General features: G+C 36.4%; 1 long non-coding RNA gene across 1 annotated transcript in view; it reads right to left on the reverse strand.

The window, feature by feature from the left end:
- Nucleotides 1-1,250: 1,250 nt before the first annotated feature.
- The window catches only part of LOC144220190 (uncharacterized), a 37,431-nt gene continuing 18,774 nt past the window's right edge, over nucleotides 1,251-19,907 (reverse strand). The window contains exon 3 of the long non-coding RNA XR_013331653.1: nucleotides 1,251-1,745. This is a non-coding gene — a long non-coding RNA (uncharacterized LOC144220190). The remainder of the gene's footprint in view (nucleotides 1,746-19,907) is intronic.

The raw sequence follows: 19,907 nt of genomic DNA on the forward strand, positions 1-19,907 counted from the left end.
CCTAACATTTGCTTTCTAAATAACAAAGGCTCTTAAAATGAATCATGAAACTAAAAATAACTTCTAGTACCTTTCAAAAGGATTTTCACTTACAAAAGGATTTTCACTTAGAAGAAAAGCGCTTTAGCATGTGGAACATTCTGCTGATTCTTTTTTCTTATGTAAACAAGAAAGACCAACAAGTAGCATAATTTACTAATGTTCTCAATTTAGTCTTATAGAGAGATGGACTACTACTCAGTGACTTGAAGACAGAGCTATATCAAATAACCTGGAAGAAAACTAAACTGGAATCTTTTAGGTCTCAGTTTATTTAAATTAAGTAATAAATCTGATTTATAAAATACTATTCTATTAAAGTAAAGGTTAATAGTATGAGCTTTGGATCATACATACATAGACCATATAAGTTCCTTACCTATGAAACAAATGTGAAAATATCTAACAAGATTTTGGGGAAGATTAAATAGCAAATTATAAATCAATGGCTTAACACAACACATAGTGAATCCTCACTGTTGTTATTACAAGAACACTATAATATCAACAAATGGTATAGACGTAACATAACGTCCACAAAATAAAAGCCATATATGACAAGCTCACAGCTAACATCATACTCAATGGTGAAAACCTGAAAGCTTTTCCTATAGATCAGGAACAATACAAGAATGCCCACTCTCGCCACCTTCATTCAACATAGTACTGGGAACCCTAGCCAGAGCAAATCTGCATAAAAAATATATAAAAGTCATCCAAATTGGTAAAACTGTCTCTCTTTGCACATAATATATACAGAAAACTCTAAAGACTCCATCAAAAAACTGTTAGAACTAATACACAAATTTAGTAATGTTTCAGGATAAAAAAAATCAATATACAAAAATCTGTTTCATTTCTATACAGAAATAAGGAATGATCAAAAAGATGAATTAAGAAAACAATCTGATTCACAATTGCATCAAAAAGAAGAAAATATCTAGGATAAATTTAACAAAAAAGGTGAAAATTTTGATCACTAAAAACTATAAAATATTGATAAAAGAAATTGAAGTAGATACAAATAAATGGAAAATATTCTATGTTCAAGGACTGGAAGAATTAATATTGTTAAAATGTGCATAATACCCAGAGCAATCTATAGAGTCAATGCACTCCGTATCAAAATTCCAATGCTATTTTCCACAGAAATAGAAAAAATAAAATTTGTGTGGAATCACAAGTCCCCAAATAGCCAAAGCAATCTTGGAAAGAACCACAAATCTTGAGGCATAACACTTCCTGATTTCAAACCATATTACAAAGTTATCATAATCAAAACAGTATGTATGATATTGGCATAAAAACAGACACATAGATCAATGGAACAGAACAGAAAGCCCAGAAATAAGCCTATGCATATATAGTCTATTAACGTCTGACCAAGGAGCCAAGAATATATAATCCAGAAAGGACAGTCTCTTTAATAAATGGTGTTGGGAAAACTGGACAGTTACATGCAAAAGAATGAAACTGGACCACTAACCCATACCATACACAGAAACAAACTCAAAATGAATTAAAGACTTAAATTTTAGACCTGAAACCATATAATTCCTAGAAGAAAAATAGTAAGTTACTTGATGCTGGTCTTGGGAATGATTTTTTGGATTTGATACCAAAAGCAAAAATCAGTAAGTGGAGCTCCATCAAATTAAAAGGCTTCTTCCACAGGAAATGAACCATCAACAAAATGAAAAGGCAGCCTAAAGAATGAGAGAAAATATTTGTAAATCTTTATATGATCCTGGATTAACATCTAAAACACATAAAGAAGGAAGTCATAAAGCCAATTGCAAAAACACTAACAATCTGACCAAAAAATAGGCAGAGAATCTAAATAGCCATTTTTCTAAGAAGACATACAAATGCTCAAGAGGTACATGAAAAGGTGCTCAACGCTAATCATCAGGGAAATGAAAATCAAAACCACAATAAGATATCACCTCACACCTCAGAATGGCTATCATCAAAAAGACAAGAGATAACAAGCATTAGTGAGGATGTAGAGAAAAGAGAACCCTTGTGTATTCTTGATGGGAATGTAATTGGTATAGCCACTACAGAAAACAGTATGGAGGTTCTTCAAAAAATCGAAAATAGACTATCACATGGTCCCACAATCCCACTTCTGGGTATATACTCAAAGAAGATGAAATCACTAGTTTTCTTTTTTTAAATTACTATCTTGAAGAGATATCTGCATTCCCATGTTTACTGCAGCATTATTCACAGTAGGCAATATATACAAACAACCTAAGTGTCCATCAATAAATAAATAGATAAAAAAGATATGGTATATACACATAATGGAATATTATTCAGCCATGAGAAAGAAGCAAATCCTGCCATTTGTTATAACATGGATGGATCCTGACAGCATTATGCTAAATGAAGAAAGCCAGAAAGAGAAAGATAATATAAATATTGTATATCACTTATGTGTGGAATCTAAAAAAAAAAATCAAACTCATATAGAGTAGAAAATTGGTTGCTAGTTGCTGGGGGCAAGACTAGAGAAATAGGGAAAGGTTGGTAAAAGGATACAAAAATAAAATAAAATAATACAGGGACACCTGGGTTGTTCAGTCAGTTAAGCATCTAACTTTTGATTTCAGTTCAAGTCATGATCTCACAGTTCTTGAGTTTGAGCCCTGGGTCAGATCAGAGACCTGATATCATGGTTCATGATTTTAAGCTCCAGTTGGGCTCTGCACTGAGAGTGCTGAGTCTGCTTGAGATTCTTTCTCTCCCTCTCTCCCTGCCCCTCCCCCACACTCACTTGCTCTCTTGCTCTCTCTCAAAAATAAATATACTAAAAAAATAATAATTACAGTAGAACAGAGCAGAAGAGCCCTAACCTGGAAAACAGGAAGTTAGGAAGCCTAAATTTTAGTACCAGATCTGCTACTAATTAGCTATATATTTGTAGTCAAGAGTCTTAATTTCTCTATCAGTAAAATTAGGAAGTTGTCTATATGGGCCCTGTATTTTTGAGCTCTAAAACTATATGATTATGAGTAAACAAGACAATTAACAACTCCCCTTTTCACATTATGCACTATAGACATAAATCTAAGGTCTGTTGTTTACCTAAATCTAAGGTTTGATAACTTTTAAGTTAAATAAAATGTTCCTGGGATAACTATTCTATCTGTTTGATTAGTTAATAACTTGGAACTGAAGACTAGGCATGTATGTCGTTATAAGAGTATATGCTCTGGAGCCAGAATGCTTTATTAGATTTACGACCTTGGGTTAGTCAGTTTCTTTGCCTGTATAATGTAAACAATAAGGGTATCTAACATCATAATGTTGTGCGATAGAATGGATTCACATAAAAAACCCTTAGAACTGGGTTTGGCAAGGATAAGAGCTCAATAAACGTTGGCACTATTTATCACCTTCACATTTTATTCCTTCTATTTCTTTTCTGGTCATTTATTGTTTATTAATGAGATTACATAAATCTTTAAAAATAATAATATATCTTAAAATGCAACATTAATATGTAATCCTCACAATCTCTTTAAAATGTAGATGTTCATATCTTCTGCCCATTTCTTCACTGGGTTGTTTGTGTTTCGGGCGTGTAGTTTGATGAGTTCCTTATAGATTCTGGATATTAACCCTTTATCTGATATGTCATTTGCAACTATCTTTTCCCATTCCGTTGGTTGCCTATTAATTTTCTGGGTTGTTTCCTTGGCTGTGCAGAAGCTTTTAANTAAAGGGTTAATATCCAGAATATATAAGGAACTCATCAAACTACACCAACGCTGCAGTGAAACGCAGTGAAAAAAATGGGCAGAAGATATGAACAGACACTTCTCCAAAGAGGACATCCAGATGGCCAACAGCCACATGAAACGATGTTCAGCATCCCTCCTCATCAGGGAAATACAAATCAAAACCACACTGAGATACCACCTCACGCCAGTCAGAGTGGCTAAAATGAGCAAATCAGAGAACTCTAGATGCTGGCGAGGATGTGGAGAAACGGGCACCCTCCTACACTGTTGGTGGGAATGTAAACGGGTACAGCCCCTCTGGAAAACAGTGTGGAGGTTCCTCAGGAAACTAACAATAGAACTCCCGTATGACCCAGCAATAGCACTGCTAGGAATTTACCCAAGGGATACAGAAATGCTGAGGCATAGGAGCACATGTACCCCAATGTTCATAGCAGCACTCTCCACAATAGCTAAAACATGGAAAGAGCCTAAGTGTCCATCAACAGATGAATGGATCAAGAAGATGTGGTTTATCTATACCATGGAATACTACATGGCAATGAGAAACAATGAAATCTGGCCATGTGTAGCAACATGGATGGACCTTGAGGGTGTTATGCTGAGCGAAATAAGTCAGGCAGAGAAGGACAAATACCATATGTTTGCACGTATAGGAGGATTAGGAGGAACTTGACGGAGGAACAAGGGGGAGAAGAAGGGCGGAAATGGTGGGGGAAAGGGAGAGAAGCAAACCATGAGAGACTCTTGAATGCTGACAAAAACTGAGGACTGATGGATGTGGGGGGAGGGGGGGATGGGCATGGAGGAGGACACTTGTGGGGATGAGCACTGAGTGTTATGTGGAAACTAATTTGACAATAAACTATTAAAAAAAAATAAATAAAATGTAGATGGAAAAACAAAGGAGAAAACCCTAGTTTGATCTAACCTTATTGAACTGTCTTCCCATTACAACTGAATTATCTTAAGAAATCTGGTCAAATTTAAAGCATATAGTGTAGCATCTAGATTCACCACCTAAAGGCCTTCCTGTTGGAAATCTTAAAGACCAGTTGAGCTTAGCTCCACTCTCATCAAAATCTGCTATGGACTATAGTAATATACGATGTGATTTTTATCACTTTTTATCTTTAATCAAAAGGTTTCTCTTCAAAATTAAAGGGGTTTCCAGCATAATCTGAACACATGAAAGCTTTAGTGGCTTTAGTTGTTGAGGGTTTACTTAGCATCAGGCTATTCTCAACTTCCCAATGTTGTATATAATCCTCACAATTAACCTGTGAGGTAAGTATCATTACAATTTTACATATGAGAAAGATCTTAGCAAATGGAAATGGTAAAGTCAGGATTTTTGACCCAAATTTCAAAGTATTTACTCTTTCCACAATAACAAATAGTAAGAGTAGAGGGAGAAGAAGGAAGGAAGGAAGTTATAAAGGAAGGAAACAAGGACTTCCAAAGAGCTCTGAAATCATGGCTCCTCTACATTCCTTGCATGCCTATAAGCCTGACCCAGCATTCATTACCCTCTCAACAGTCTCCCTATCTGTCCTTAGTCCAGTCATCAGAGAAGTCCAGCTCCATCCTATAGTGGAGTGTAGAAGATGTGGCTTTGGGCAGCATGGTGGATTCTGTCTTGTGCAATGGGACATAAAGCACATTTTCATAGAATATCTGGGATTTCTAAAAGGTTCTTGCCGTCTCTGATGTCCTCAAAAATCTGTATCAAATAATCTCCTAAATTGCTTTATATATGGAGACTGCTATTTGTAAATAGAAAAACAAAACATACAAACAGTCAAACCTTTCTGTGAAACACTCTAGTATCTTGCCACCTAGCTTATTCAAGTAAAACATCAAATATTAGTCAAAAGCAAGAGGGTTAAGTAGTAAAGAATTAAGTGTAAAAGGTCAAAACCTAAAACACCAGCCCTTAAGTTACAACTCTCTTGCTAAATAGGCAAGAAAGATTAGTATCTGGTGATAATAACTGAATTCATCCCATCTCTACCCTTGTTACACTGCTGTGGGGTATACATTTTTGTCATTTCGGGCACCTGAAGCTACTACTACTCATTTTGTCTAAGGGAGGGGTCACATTATTTCTGTTCTTTGAGAATCTAAGCCTGTCAGCGCCAGAGCCCAGGGGAGGGAGTGGGAAGGGGATTCCAGAAAGCTTAGGAATGCTGTGGAAGCTCTTCTTACAATTCATTTATGGTCATTTATTTAGTAGGAGTTCACAAGTGAAGGCTTCTTTGGACACATTCAACAAAGCTTCTGGAGGATAGATACATACACAAAAGTGAACACCAAAACTTATTCTGGCAGTTTTACTCATGTATTACTTCTCAGTAGCCTAGTCTGATATGATATCCCACATTTGAAGGGTTTTGTAGCTCAGAAAACCCTGGATAATTAGTCAACTGGCTCTGACCTTTTTGTCCTTATGTGACAAATGGATTTCTCTGAAGGATTTGGCCTCTGAGTGGGTGAGTGTCAAGTCCTGGCTGAACCTGATAACTCTTCAACCTGGCCACAACCTGGTCTTGGATTATCCTTTTACTGCTGTGGAAGCAAACAAACAAACAAACAACAACCCAGGTTGAGTCCCAGTAGATTAAGCACAGGAATCAGGTAAGCCAAGCCAGGGCACCAATGTCTAAAAGACTACTCATTTCTAACTTTTCAAGAAATGGGCCTCTTTTGGGGTGCCTGGGTGGTTCAGTCGGTTAAGCGTCCAACTTTGGCTCAGCTCATGACCTCACGGTTCGTGGGTGTGAGCCCCGTGTCGGGCTCTGTGCTGACAGCTAGCTCAGAGCCTGGAGCCTGTTTCAGATTGTTTCTCTCTCTCTGACCCTCCCCTGCTCACACTGTTTCTCTCTCTCTCTTAGAAATAAAAAATTAAAAATTAAAAAAAAAAAAAACATTAGAAATGGGCCTCTTTTATGAATGGAACTTTTCCTTTAAGGCCTCCAGATTCAACACTGGACAGTGTAGGATGTCTTTTTACTAAGTGTCTTTCCCTACAAAGCAAGACTGCCTATCCCCTCATGCTTAGTTCAAAATTATTCCCCTCCTCAGAGTAGTCTCTGTTTGCGGTGAGGACAAACTTGGAAGATTACCACTGGCTGATCACCTCTTAAAATCTATGCACAATCTACTTGTTAGAGACAATGGACAAAGTAGAAGCTACCACTCTGTCCAGCTGGCTTTGTATACTGGCCCTTCCACTTCTCAGCAGACAGCCTTGGGCAAATTATTTACATTTTTTGTTTGCCTGCTTCCTCATCTTTAAAATGCAAAATGATAGGAGTGCTCACCTCATAAGGTTACAGTGAGAGGGAAATGAATTAACTCAGGGAAAATGTATAGAAAAGAACAAGTGCCAGAACTGATCAATGTTAGTTTATTATTCTCATTTAGAAGTCTGAGAAGTGGGTATGCTTTATAAAGTGGTAGTTGCTATTTAAAATCAACTGATCCTGAAGGAATGAGATGGGAAAGAGGCAAAATATGGCAGTAAAAGGGAAATCTTGGTTTGGGGTACTGTGGGGAATGGCTTGGAGATGTGAGCCACAGCGAAGGATGTGATGGTGTCTTGAGGAGTAGATTCTGACTTCTCAGAAGCTAAGGCAGGAATGGCAGGGCTGTACTACAAATCTTTGGTATCCAAGGGGCAATGAATATTGGTAATTTTAAAAGGTGAAGGCAATATAGGTAAACAAAGTGAAAGAGCTAACATATTCACCAGAACTTTAGTTTCTCCCAGGTTTAACAGTGGCAGAATAGGATTAAATTAACTATAATTTCAACTGAAGCAGAAATAGTTGCTTAGTACTCATAATGATCTCTCACTAAAAGCGTGCTGAGTAGATTAGGTAAGTGATGAATAAACAGCTCCAAGTCCATGCTGAATTTATTTGCTCCATAATCCTGGCTTGCTTAAATCCAAAGATGGCTTTTATATAGTTTTGGGGATATGTCCACTCCTACGTGTTCCTCTCCCCCTTTTTGACTCAATATCTACCAAGGGAAAAAAGGGAGAGAGCTTTATGGAGCAAATGACAACTTTGTCTTTATAGTTCCATGAATGATGCTCTATACTTTTCTTGGGATCAACTAAAGGGATTCCTTAGTTTATAAGTAGATATTTATGCAAGTTTTCTTTAGCAAGTTCTTTTTGTTTAATTTTTCTTTTTCTTTTTTATTTCTGAAACAGATGGTAGTCAATTAGGGGAAAAATCATTAACATTTTTGTTAATTGCAAGAAATGACCCCAAACAAAAAGCCTTTTTAGATTTATAGGGGTATATATTTAGATGATCTAAATTATCTTTTAATAGTGCACTGCACATAATTTGGCATCCACCAAAATAAGGTGCCCAAAGGAATGCTTTAATAATAATTAGTCAATTGTGACAATATGGACAGGCTAGAAATGTGAGCATCCTTTGAACATGAAAAATAGTAACGACCTCCCCCCCATAAAAAACCAACGCCTGTGTGTGACAAATAACTATGAATGTTAAAAATGACACAACAAAATAGTGTATTGAAATTAAATATAAAGTTAGAATTTGTGGAAGAGTATTACTCCCTTTAAAAAAAAATTACCAATTGGCCTTTTTTGAATCTTACTGCCTAAACATTAGATCAGGGATTAGTAAACTTTTTCTGTAAAAGACCTGATAGTGAATATTTTAGGTTTTGTGGGCTAAAAGGCCAAATTGAGTACAATACGTAGGTACTTACATATCAAATAGAAGAAAAGTTTCCACAATTTTTATTGATGACATTTAAACTATAATAATAATTAAGTACAAATTTTTGTAATACAAGTCTATCCATGAATGGATTTTTATTTCTGTAGAAAATTTTACTTAATTGAGGTTCAACGTTAGTGTTCCCTATCTTCCAACTGATTGCAAATGCTTTCCTTTAAAAATGCTTGTAGGTACTGAAACTGTACAAAAACAGGTTGTTGGCTGGAGTTTGCCTGCTAGCTATAGATTGCTGATCTTTGGGCTAGATTTTTTGAAGAAGGCCAAGCAAAGCACTGTTCATAAAAGAGCAAATAGTAGTTAACCAATAACAACCCTAGGTTACAGCTTTCCATCCATTGTTACTGGGGTCCTGGTACTGGTACAACGTACTGGTGTTCAAACCAAATAATAGGAAGTCCTTAGCATAAACTTGGAAAATTTTAGTAGAGGTTGAGAATAATGTGAAAATGACAGTAAGTATCTTGATACAAAAGGAACCCAGCACAGAGCAGTGTGAGTTAAAAACAGTCAACACAGGGATGGGCATGGAGGAGGACACTTGTGGGGATGAGCACTGAGTGTTATGTGGAAACTAATTTGACAATAAACTATTAAAAAATAAAAAAAAAATAAAAAAAAAAACAGTCAACACAGAAGAAAGGGCTTTCTGAATGGATAAGATAGAGGGGATTCCCTTTGTGTCAGTGGTATAGAGTATAGCCTGTTCCTTAGTGAGGAGGAACTAAAAATTTAAATCAGAACCTACCCAGAGTTATATATATTTGTGTTCAAGTTAATTGTTAGTAAAATGAAAATAGTTTTTATTCTAGAATGTAGAGTGGTTTCAGCTCTTACCTACATATCTCTTTACCATCTTTGAAGTCCTAAGAAACATCCTAAATATATATGTGATATCTTGGCCAGTTATATATTAGTGCCCACTGGACCCAAGATTCTTAGTTTCAAAGTGAGGAAAAAAAGGATGAGCAGCTATGACCTTTCTCCCTCATCTTCCTCTCTAATCTAGTGCTCTATTAACATGATTAGTCTGTCTGTTATAGAAGAATGTCTTAATTTGTCCATAGTCAGGTAACTTCACATACAGGAATCCATTAAATAAAATTCTTTGGCCTGCAGCAGTAATTTATTCATTCAAGAGCGCTTAATAGTTTAAGCAACCATTTAAGTCTGTTTTTTGGTTGGGTGTTTTGTTTTTCGTTTTTTGTTTGTTTTTGTTTTTAGTATTTTTAGTATCCCTAAGTAAAAGCATTCTTTTTGAGGAAAGGACTCAGGCAAAGAAATCAAGAATCTAGAGTCAAGATTCTGGGTTTGAATCTCAAATGCTATCCTATGTGACCTGGGACAAATTGCTATTTTTGTTTTTTTCTTATTACCAGTTCACTCAGTTGTAACATGGGAATAACAGTTCCTATCTCATTGGATTTTTGTGAGCATTAAGTGAATTAATCCACATAAACTATTTAGTATTCTGCCTGGTAGATATTATATGCTCAGTAAATACCAGCTATTTGTATATTAGTTATTATTATTCAGTTTACCTATGATATTTATTATAACGGCAATATCATTTTTGACAACAAATGAATAGACAATTCATAAATTCACTGGCAGATATCTTCTGTGTGAGGCATTACTGAAGACACTGGATAGCATAAACAAAGTAGATAAATATCCATAGTTTTATAGGATATTCATCTTCATGGGAGAAGGGGAGAACAGAGGAAAAATAAACCCAAATGCAATCTGATAAAATGTATCACATTTCAGATGATTATAAATACTATGGAGAAAATTAACACATGAGTAAGACAGGGACTGCTGAAGGAGGTGAAATGGCAATTCAACATAGGCTGGGTAATCAGGGAAGTCTTCCTGGATATGGTGCCTTTTCTCCTAAGTCACTGAGAGACCCTGGCTACGGTGCCATACTCAGCAAATAAAAATACACGAGTCCACTTAAAGTCCACCAAGCGTGCTATATTTTATCAGGCAGCCATACCTGGAGATGAGAGATGAGTTCTGTTTGGAGATAAAAGGCAAATGAGTTTTAATGATAAATTCTGGTGGGAAGGGGGTGTCACAGGGTGAGAGAGAGAAGGTCCCAAAGTTCTGAGGATCCATTTTCACTGTTATAGAGGCCCAGAGTGGGCTATCTTATTCTGATTACTTGAGGTTTTGAAATTTCTCTAGATTCCTTCCTATAAGTAGGTGGGAAGTGGGACATGAAGAGCTCTATGGCTTCTTCTAAATCCTAATATTTGTAACTTAGAGTCACAGTAAGTGGACTGAAAATGATCTTAAATGTCAGCTAATATAATCCTCAAGAAACAGATCCAAAAATGTCTAACGAGCTGTTCAATATTATGAAGATAGTGCCTCTATGAATCTGGATTATTGGTTTAGATGCTTGAAAGGTCAGTGAGCTGCAAGAAAACATTCTCCATATATGATTTTTCTTCCTTTCCTTCTTTCTCTCCTCTTATACCTTTTTTTTTTCATCGCCTTTCTCCCTACCCTCCCCCCCCCACTTCTGTGATATATTTCTACCATAAAATGTAATTCTTCTTCTAATGAGTCTATGCTGTTCTCTCATATGCAGATAGGGGAAAACTGGCTTCATCTCACTCAGCTCTAGGACTATAGTGATAGTGTTGATTACTGCATGAAAATGAAAGATAGAGACAGTTCACTTGAACATGATTACAGGGGCTTTAGCCCATTCTTGAAATTTCAGTTTCTACAACATTGCCTAATACATAGTGGGTATCAATAAATAAGAAAATGAACAGTAGATAGGATTTTAAGTATTATGAAGTCAAAATTTGATTTTTGTTATATCACCTTGAAATAATGCTTATTTGTACACTTCTCCCCCCAATAAGTGTGTTAGAGATGTTTTCCTGCAGATGCTGAAAAAAAAAATGTATGTCCTAGTTCAGAAAATAGGCCTCACATTTCATACTTCCTAGCCATGTGACTTTTCCTTATCTTTGTCCTTAGTCTCCTTTACCGTAAAATAGGGAAATAATACTAATATCATACTAGTGTTTCATTTCTCATCAGATTTTGAAATATGTTGCTATATAAAGTATTTAAACCAGTTCCTGTCACATACAAAGCACTAGAATGTTAACCATTAATATTATAGTAATCTTATTTTTAAAAATATTTTTTTAACATTTATTCATTTTGGGCGGAGAGAGAGAGAGAGAGAGAGAGAGGAAGGAGCAGAGAGAGAGGGAAACACAGAATCTGAAGCAGGCTCCAGGCTCTGAGCTGTCAGCACAGAACCTGATTCAGGGCTCGAACTCACTGACCATGAGATCATGATCTGAGCCGAAGTCAGATGCTTAACCAACTGAGCCATCCAGGTGCCCCTGTAGTAATCTTATATTATTTGTAATATATCTTACATTATCCCCAGTACAATTCTTAGCACATTGTGCTCTATAAGAATTGCTAGATGACTAAATGTTCATATATTAGAAAAAATTCAAACTATTTTAATATTTAGAGTCTTCTTAAAGATATTGCAAAAGAGTATATGGATTAAAAATATCACTGTTTGACTAGTCTAGTCATTAACACCTTAGAGAGAGAGTATGCCGAGCAATTACGAGGATGATTAAGCCTCTGTCATCAACATCTTGAGCTGGAGAGCAAACGTATTTATATGGGAAGGAAGCAGTGCCTTCCCTTTCTAATCATGGGTCATGTCCACCTTGGCAAGTTCAGGGCCTTTGATGAGCATTTGTTGTTAGGAATTCAAAGAAAACACCACTGAGAGTAAGGTGGAAGAGCAGTTTGTCAAGATGTCGGTTTGCACCATCTTCCTTTCCATCTATGCCTATACACAAAGTATATCACAGAGATAAGTAATTCCATCCTTAAACCACTACAGTTTGGCTTTCTCTCCCACATGCTAATAAAGTCACTTTGGCCAAATTTATGAATTTTTTTTCATTTAAAAAATTTTTAATTTAAGTCCAAGTTAGTTAACATATAGTATAATAATGATTTCAGGAACAGAATTTAGTGATTCATCACTTTCATATAACACCCAGTGCACCTCCCAACAAGTTCTCACCTTAGTGTCCATTGCCTATTTAACCCATTCCCCTATCCAACACCCCACCAGGAACCCTCAGTTTGTTCTCTGTATTTAAGAGTCTTTTAACAGTTTGTCTCCCTCTCTGATTTTATCTTATTTTTGCTTTCCTCCCCCTATATTCATCTATTTTGTTTTTTAAATTCCACATACGAGTGAAATCATATGGTATTTGTCCTTCTCGTACTTATTTCACTTAGCATAATACCCTCCAGTTCCTTCCATGTTGTTACAAAGGGCAAGATTTCATTCTTTCTGATAGCCAAGTAGTATTCCATTGTATATATATACCACATCTTCTTTATCCATTCATCAGTCAATGGACATTTGGGCTCTTCCCATACTTTGGCTATTGTTGACAGTGCTGCTATAAATACTGGGGTGTACGTGCCATTTGAATCAGCACTACTATATTCTTTGGATAAATTCCTAGTAGTGTTATTGATATGTTGTAGAATAATTTTTTTATAATTTTTTGAGGAACCTCCACACTGTTTTCCAGAGGGGCTGCACCAGTTTGCTTGCACCAGCAGTGCAAAATGTTTCCCCTTTCACTGCATCCTTATCAACATCTCTCATTTCCTGAGTTGTAATTTAGGCACTCTGACCGGTGTGAGGTAGGATATCATTGTGGTTTTGATTTGTATTTCCCTAATGATGAATGATGTTGAGCATTTCTTCATGTGTCAGTTAGCCATTTGGATGTCTTCTTTGGAGAAGTGTCTATTCATGTCTTTTGCCCATTTCTACACTGGATATATTTATTGTTTTCGGTGTAAGTTTGGTAAGTTCTTTAGATTTTGGATACCAACCCTTTATCTGATATGCCATTTGCAAATATCTTCTCCCATTCTATCTGGTGACTTTTAGTTTTGCTGATTTTTTTCTTTGCAGTGCAGAAGCTTTTTATCTTGATGAGGTCTCAATAGTTAATTTTTGCTTTTGTTTCCCTTGCATCTGGAGACATGTCAAATAAGTTGCTGTGGCTGAGGTCAAACAGGTTGTTGCCTGTTTTCTCCTCGAGGATTTTGATGGCTTCCTGTCTTACATTTAGGTCTTTCATCCATTTTATTTTTGTGTATGTTGTGAGAAAGTGGCCCAGGTTCATTCTTCTACATTTCACTGTCCTGTTTTCCCAACATTTGCTGAAGAGACTGTCTTTTTTCCATTGGATATTCTTTCCTGCTTTGTCAAAAATTAGTTGGCCATATGTTTATGGGTTCATTTCTGGATTCTATATTCTGTTCCATTGATCAGTGTGTCTGTTTTTGTGCCAGTACCATACTGTCTTGATGATTACAACTTTGTAATACAGCTTGAAGTCTAGAACTGTGATGTCTCCACATTTGGTTCTCTTTTTTATGGTTGCTTTGGCTATTCAGGGTCTTTTTTAGTTCCATAAAAATTTTAGGATTGCTTGTTCTAGCTTTGTGAAGAATGCTGGTGTTATTTTGATAGGGATTGCATTGAATATGTATATTGCTTTGGGTAGTATTGACACTTTAAACAATATTTGTTCTTCCAATCCATGAGCATGGAATGTTTTCCTTTTTTTTTTTTTTTTTTTTTTTTTTTTTTTTTTCAAATTCATGAGCATGGAATTTTTTCCTTTTTTTTTTTTTTTTTTTTGCTGTGTTTTCTTCAGTTTCTTTCATAAGCTTTCTATAGTTTTCAGTGTATAGACTTTTCACCTCTTTGGTTAAGTTTATTCCTAGGTATTTTATGTTTTTTGGTGCTATTGTAAATGGAATCAATTTTTCGATTTCTCTTTCTGTTGATTCATTATTGGTGTATAGAAATGCAACCAATTTCTGTACATTGAGTTTATATCCTGTGACTTTGCTGAATTCATGGATCAATTCTAGCAGTTTTGTGGTGGCATCTTTTGGGTTTTCCAGATGGAGTATCACATCGTCTGTGAAGAGTGAAAGTTTTACTTCCTCCTTGCCAATTTGGATGCTTTTATTTCTTTGTGTTTTCTGATTGCTGAGGTTAGGACTTCCAACACTATGTTGAATAACAGTGGTGAGACTGGACATACTTGTCATGTTCCTGACCTTAGAGGAAAAGCTCTCAGTTTTCCCCCACTGAGGATGACATTAACAGTGGGTCTTTAGTACATGGCTTTTATGATCTTGACGTATGATCTTTCTATCCCTACTTTCTTGAGGGTTTTTATCAAGAAAGGATGCTATATTTGTCAAATGTTTTCTTAAACCTATTGAGAGGATCATGTGGTTCTTATCTTTTCTTTTATTAATGTGATATATCACAGATTGATTTGTGGATATTGAACCAGCCCTGCATCCCAGGTATAAATCCCACTTGATCTTGGTGAGTAATTATTTTAATGTATTATTGGATCCAATTGGCTAATATCTTGTTGAGAATTTTTGCATCTAAGTTCATCAGGGAAACCAGTCTATAGTTCTCCTTTTTAGTGGGGTCTTTGTCTGTTTTTGGAGTCAAGGTAATGTTGGCCTTATATAATGAGTTTGGAAGTTTTCCTTCCATTTCTATTTTCTAGAACAGCTTCAAAAGAATAGGTGTTAACTCTTCTTTAAATGTTTGGTAGAATTCCCATGGAAAGCTACCTGGCCCTGGACTCCTGTATTTGGGGAGACTTTTAATTACTAATTCAATTTCTTTACTGGTTTTGGATCTGTTCAAAATTTCTAATTCTTCCTGTTTCAGTCTTGGTAGTTTGTATGTTTCTAGGAATTTGTCCATTTCCTCCAGATTGCCCAGTTTGTTGGCATATAATTGCTCAGAATTCTCTTATTGTTGACTTTTCTTCAGTGTTGGTTGTGATTTCTCCTTTTCATTTGTGATTTTATTTATTGGGTCCCTTCTTTGTTCTTTTTGACCAGTCTGGCTAGGGATTTTTCAATTTTGTTAATTCTTGCAAAGAAACGGCTCCTGCTCTTATTGATTTGTTTTACTATTTTTTTGATGTCAATATTATTGGTTTCTGCTATAATCTTTATTATTTCCCATATTCTGCTGATTTGGGGTTTTATTTGCTGTTCTTTTTCCAGCTCTTTTAGTTGTAAGGTTAGCTTGTATATTTGAGACCTTCCTTCTTTAGGTAGGCCTGGATTGCTATATACTTTCCTCTTAATGACCGCTTTTGCTACATCCCAGAGGTTTGGCATGGTTGTGTTTTTATTTTCATTGGCTTCCACGTACTTTTTAATTTCTTCTTTAATTTTTTGGTTAACCCATTCATTCTTTATTAGGCTGTTCTTTAATCTCCAAGTATTCATCGTCTTTCCAAATTTTTTCTTGTGGTTAATTTCAAGTGTCATAGCATTGTGATTTGAAATCTTCTTGTATTTTCTTGAGGGCTGATTTGTGTCCCAGTATGTGATCTATTCTGGAGAATGTGCCAGGTGCACTCAAGAAGAATGTGTATTCTGCTGCTTTAGGGATGAAATGTTTCACATGTATCTGTTAAGTCCATCTGGTCTAGTGTGTCATTCAAAACCATTGTTTTCAAGTTGATTTTCTGCTTAGACGATCTGTTCATTGCTGTATGTAGGGTGTTGAAGTCCCCTACTACTGTGGTATTATTATCAATGAGTTTGTTTGTGATTGATTTATATATTTGGGTGCTTTCATGTTGGAGGCATAAATATTTACAAACCTCTTCAAAATCTTCAAGATCTTCTTGGTGGGTAGACCCCTTAATTATGATATAATGCCCTTCTTCATCTCTTGTTACAGTCTTTATTTTAAAATATAGTTTGTCTGATATAAGTATGGCCATTCCAGGTTTCTTTTGATTACCATTAGTATGATAGATGGTTCTCCACTCCCTTACTTTGCAGGTGTGTTTAGGTCTAAAATAGGTCTTTTGTGAGCAGCATATAGATGGATCTTGTTTTGCCATCCATTCTGATATGTGATGTCTTTTGACTGGAGCATTTAGTCCATTGACATTTAGAGGGAGTACTGAAAGGTATGATTTTAGTGCCATTGTGATGCCTGTAGAGTTGGTGTTTCTGGTGATGTTCTCTGGTCCTTACAAGTCTATGTTACTTTTGGTCTTTTTTGTTTTATTTCATCTTTTCTCCACTCAAAGAATCCACCTTCAAATTTCTTGCAGGGCTGGTATAGTGTTCATAAACTCCTTTAGTTTTTGTTTGTCTGGGAAACCCTTTACCTCTCCTTCTATTTTGAATGAGAGCCTTGGTGGACAAAGAATTCTTTGCTGTATATTTTTCCATTTCAGCATGTTGAATATATCCTGCCTCTCCTTTCTGGCCTGCCAAATTTCTTTGGATAGGTCTACTGTGAACCTGATCTATTTTCCCTTTTAGGTTAAGGACTTTTTCCCCATTGCAAAGTGCTTTCATAATTTTTTCCTTATCTGTGTATTTTGTGAATTTGATTATGATATGCCTTGGTGATTATCAGTTTTTGTAGAATCTAATGGGAGTTCTTTGTGCTTCTTGGATTTTGATGTCTGTGTCCTTCCTCAGATTAGGAAATTTTACCACTATAATTTTCTCACATAAACCTTCTGCCCCCTTTTCTGTCTCTTCACCTTCTGGGTCCTATGATTCAGATGTTATTCCTTTTTAATAACTCACTGAGTTCTCTTTAAGTCTTATATTGTGTTCCTTTACCTTTGTTTCCCTCTTTTTTCTGCTTCATTATTCTCCATAATTTTGTCTTCTATATCACTGATTCACTGCTATGCTTTGTCCATTCTTGCCATCATGGCATCCATTCGAGATTGTGTCTTGGTTATAGCATTTTAAATTTCATCCTGATTAGATTTTACTTCTTTTATCTCCAAAGTAAGAGATTCTACACTTTTTTTGAGCCCAGCTAGTATTCTTATCATGGTTCTAAATTCTAATTCAGACATCTTATATCCATGTTGATTAAGCCCCTGGTTTTTATTTCTCCTTGTTCTTTCTTTAGGGGTGAAAGAAAAAAATAATAAAATAAAAAATTAAAATTAGAAAATTAAAAACAAAACAAAAAAATCAAATAAGGGAAGTTAAATCCTAGGTGTGTTTTGTCTGATTGTTGAAAGCTTGAGAAAATAGAGAAAATAGGGAAAAACAAAGAAAAGAAAAAAGTAAGAAAAAATTTTAAAAATTAAAAAAACATATATAGGAATAAAATGAAAATGAAATAGAATACAAAGTTAAAAAATAGAAAATGAAGTAAAAAATAAAAAAATTTAACAAAATAAATTAAAAATATAAAAATTTAAAAGAAGAAAATAAAAATAAAATTTTCACTCTCTGTATCCAAGATAAAGAAAGGAAAAAAATTTAAAGAAAAAGTTAAGGAAAAAAAATGAATAAATGAACCAACAAACAGAATGAAACCCAAATGAAATTACATCATTTCCCCTAGAACGTAAACTATGAAGCACTCTACAGTCCATAAGCAGGTGGAAGGACTTGTGCTGTTCTTCTAGGGGATGTGCTTGGAGGGCACAGTTGGGCAGGGCTTGGTGTAATGGCTCCAGTCCTCACTAAGTGATGCTGCTTAGCTTACTGGGGTGGATGCACGTGCACGGGAGAGGTGGAAATGGCTTCACCCAGCTCCCTAGTCTCTGGCACAGGAACTCTGCATTCTCACCAACTCACAATCAAGCACCCCTCTTTTGTCTCAGGCCTCTATCCACTCCCCACATCTACCCTGTTTGTGTCTAAGTCATCCACCTCCTAAGTGGCACCTCCTTCCAGAGTTTTATCTCAAATGGGGTTGTGTATCAAAACCCCACACTTCAGAGACCGCTGAGGTCTGAACACACACCGACTCCATGAGGGGCTCACGGAGCAATGACTGGATACCAGCCTGCCCCAGAAAACATTCATGAGATCATGCAGGGGCAGAGATTCAGTGATTATGGCAAATCACAATACACATATGGTGCCAAGTTTCACCATACTCTGGCATCTTTGTCCCAAAACCAGCAAATGTGGCTGCTCTTGGGGGTCCACTAGGACCTTTGCCTGTGAGGAGGCCATACGGCCTCTACCATATGCTCTCCAAGCAGGGGAACTACTTCCCCCCTGTGGCACATGGACCCCTAATACCTCACTGCTTGTTACTAGGGATTCACCCTGCTTCCTCACCAGAGCACCACCAGGCACTGAGCTCCAGAACTTCAGACTCTGTGCTCCACTGTTTATAGAATCCTGGTGGTATTGAAACCCTATCCTTTCTTCCCATCAGTGGTTTTGGTGAACAGATTTCTTGTTCTGTCCCGTGTTTTCCTCTTTCTCTTTCTCTCCAACTACTTTTGGGGGAGTGTTTTTCCTACACTCTCCAGGTGCACTGTACTCTCCCCCGTTCTCTATCCTTTCTCCACAAAAACGGCTCCCTACCCTCCACAGCTTTCCTCTCTCCCAGTTCATTTCTCCACACCACGTTCATGCTGAGTTCTATAGCTCAAGTTATACAGATTATGGTGTTAATCCTCAGATCAATCCTAGGTGTGCAAAATGGTTTGGTGCTGGTCTAGCTGCATTTCAGGGAAGAGACAAGCTAAGGGTCTACATGCTGCCATGGAGCCATATTAACTCCTCCTGAATATTTTTTAATAGTCAAACCCAGTGATTCCTTCTCCAAACTCTCCATGAGTGAATTGTTTCTACCCCTACCCCCCAACCATACCTCAACTGTTTCCTTCTCTAACTGCTCCTCTTTCCTCACTCACTTCCCTGTAGTGGCTTTTCTTTCTTTGCTTCCCTGTTAAATGTTTATGGTTCCCAGGGACCTACATTTAAAACTCTTTTCTTCTGGTAATTTCATTTTCCCCTGTGTCTTACAGTATCATATATTAACTAGTATAGTAAGCTGAATAATGGCCTCTGAAGACATCAGATCCTAATTTCTGGAACCTTTAGATATTACTTTTTTGGAAAAAGGATCTCTGTGGGTGTAAATAAGACAGTGGTTTTGAGATGAAGAGATTATCCTAGATGATGTTGGATTATCCAAATGGGCCTTAAATGCCATCATTAGTGTCATTGTTAGAGAAAGGGAGATGGAGATTTCATACAGGTAGCAGAGAAAAAGATAATGTGGAAAAGAAATTGAAATGATGAGGTCACAATACAAGAAATGCTACAGCCATTAGAAGCTGGAGGAGGCAAGGAATAGATTTTCCTCTAGAGTCTTCAGAGGGAGCATGGCCTGCTGACACCATGACTTTGGCTGATTGGTACTGATTTCAGGCTTGTGGCCTCC

The sequence above is a fragment of the Crocuta crocuta genome, unplaced genomic scaffold, assembly GCF_008692635.1.
Source record: "Crocuta crocuta isolate KB4526 unplaced genomic scaffold, BGI_CrCroc_1.0 scaffold9, whole genome shotgun sequence".
NCBI classification, from domain to species: Eukaryota; Metazoa; Chordata; class Mammalia; order Carnivora; family Hyaenidae; genus Crocuta; species Crocuta crocuta.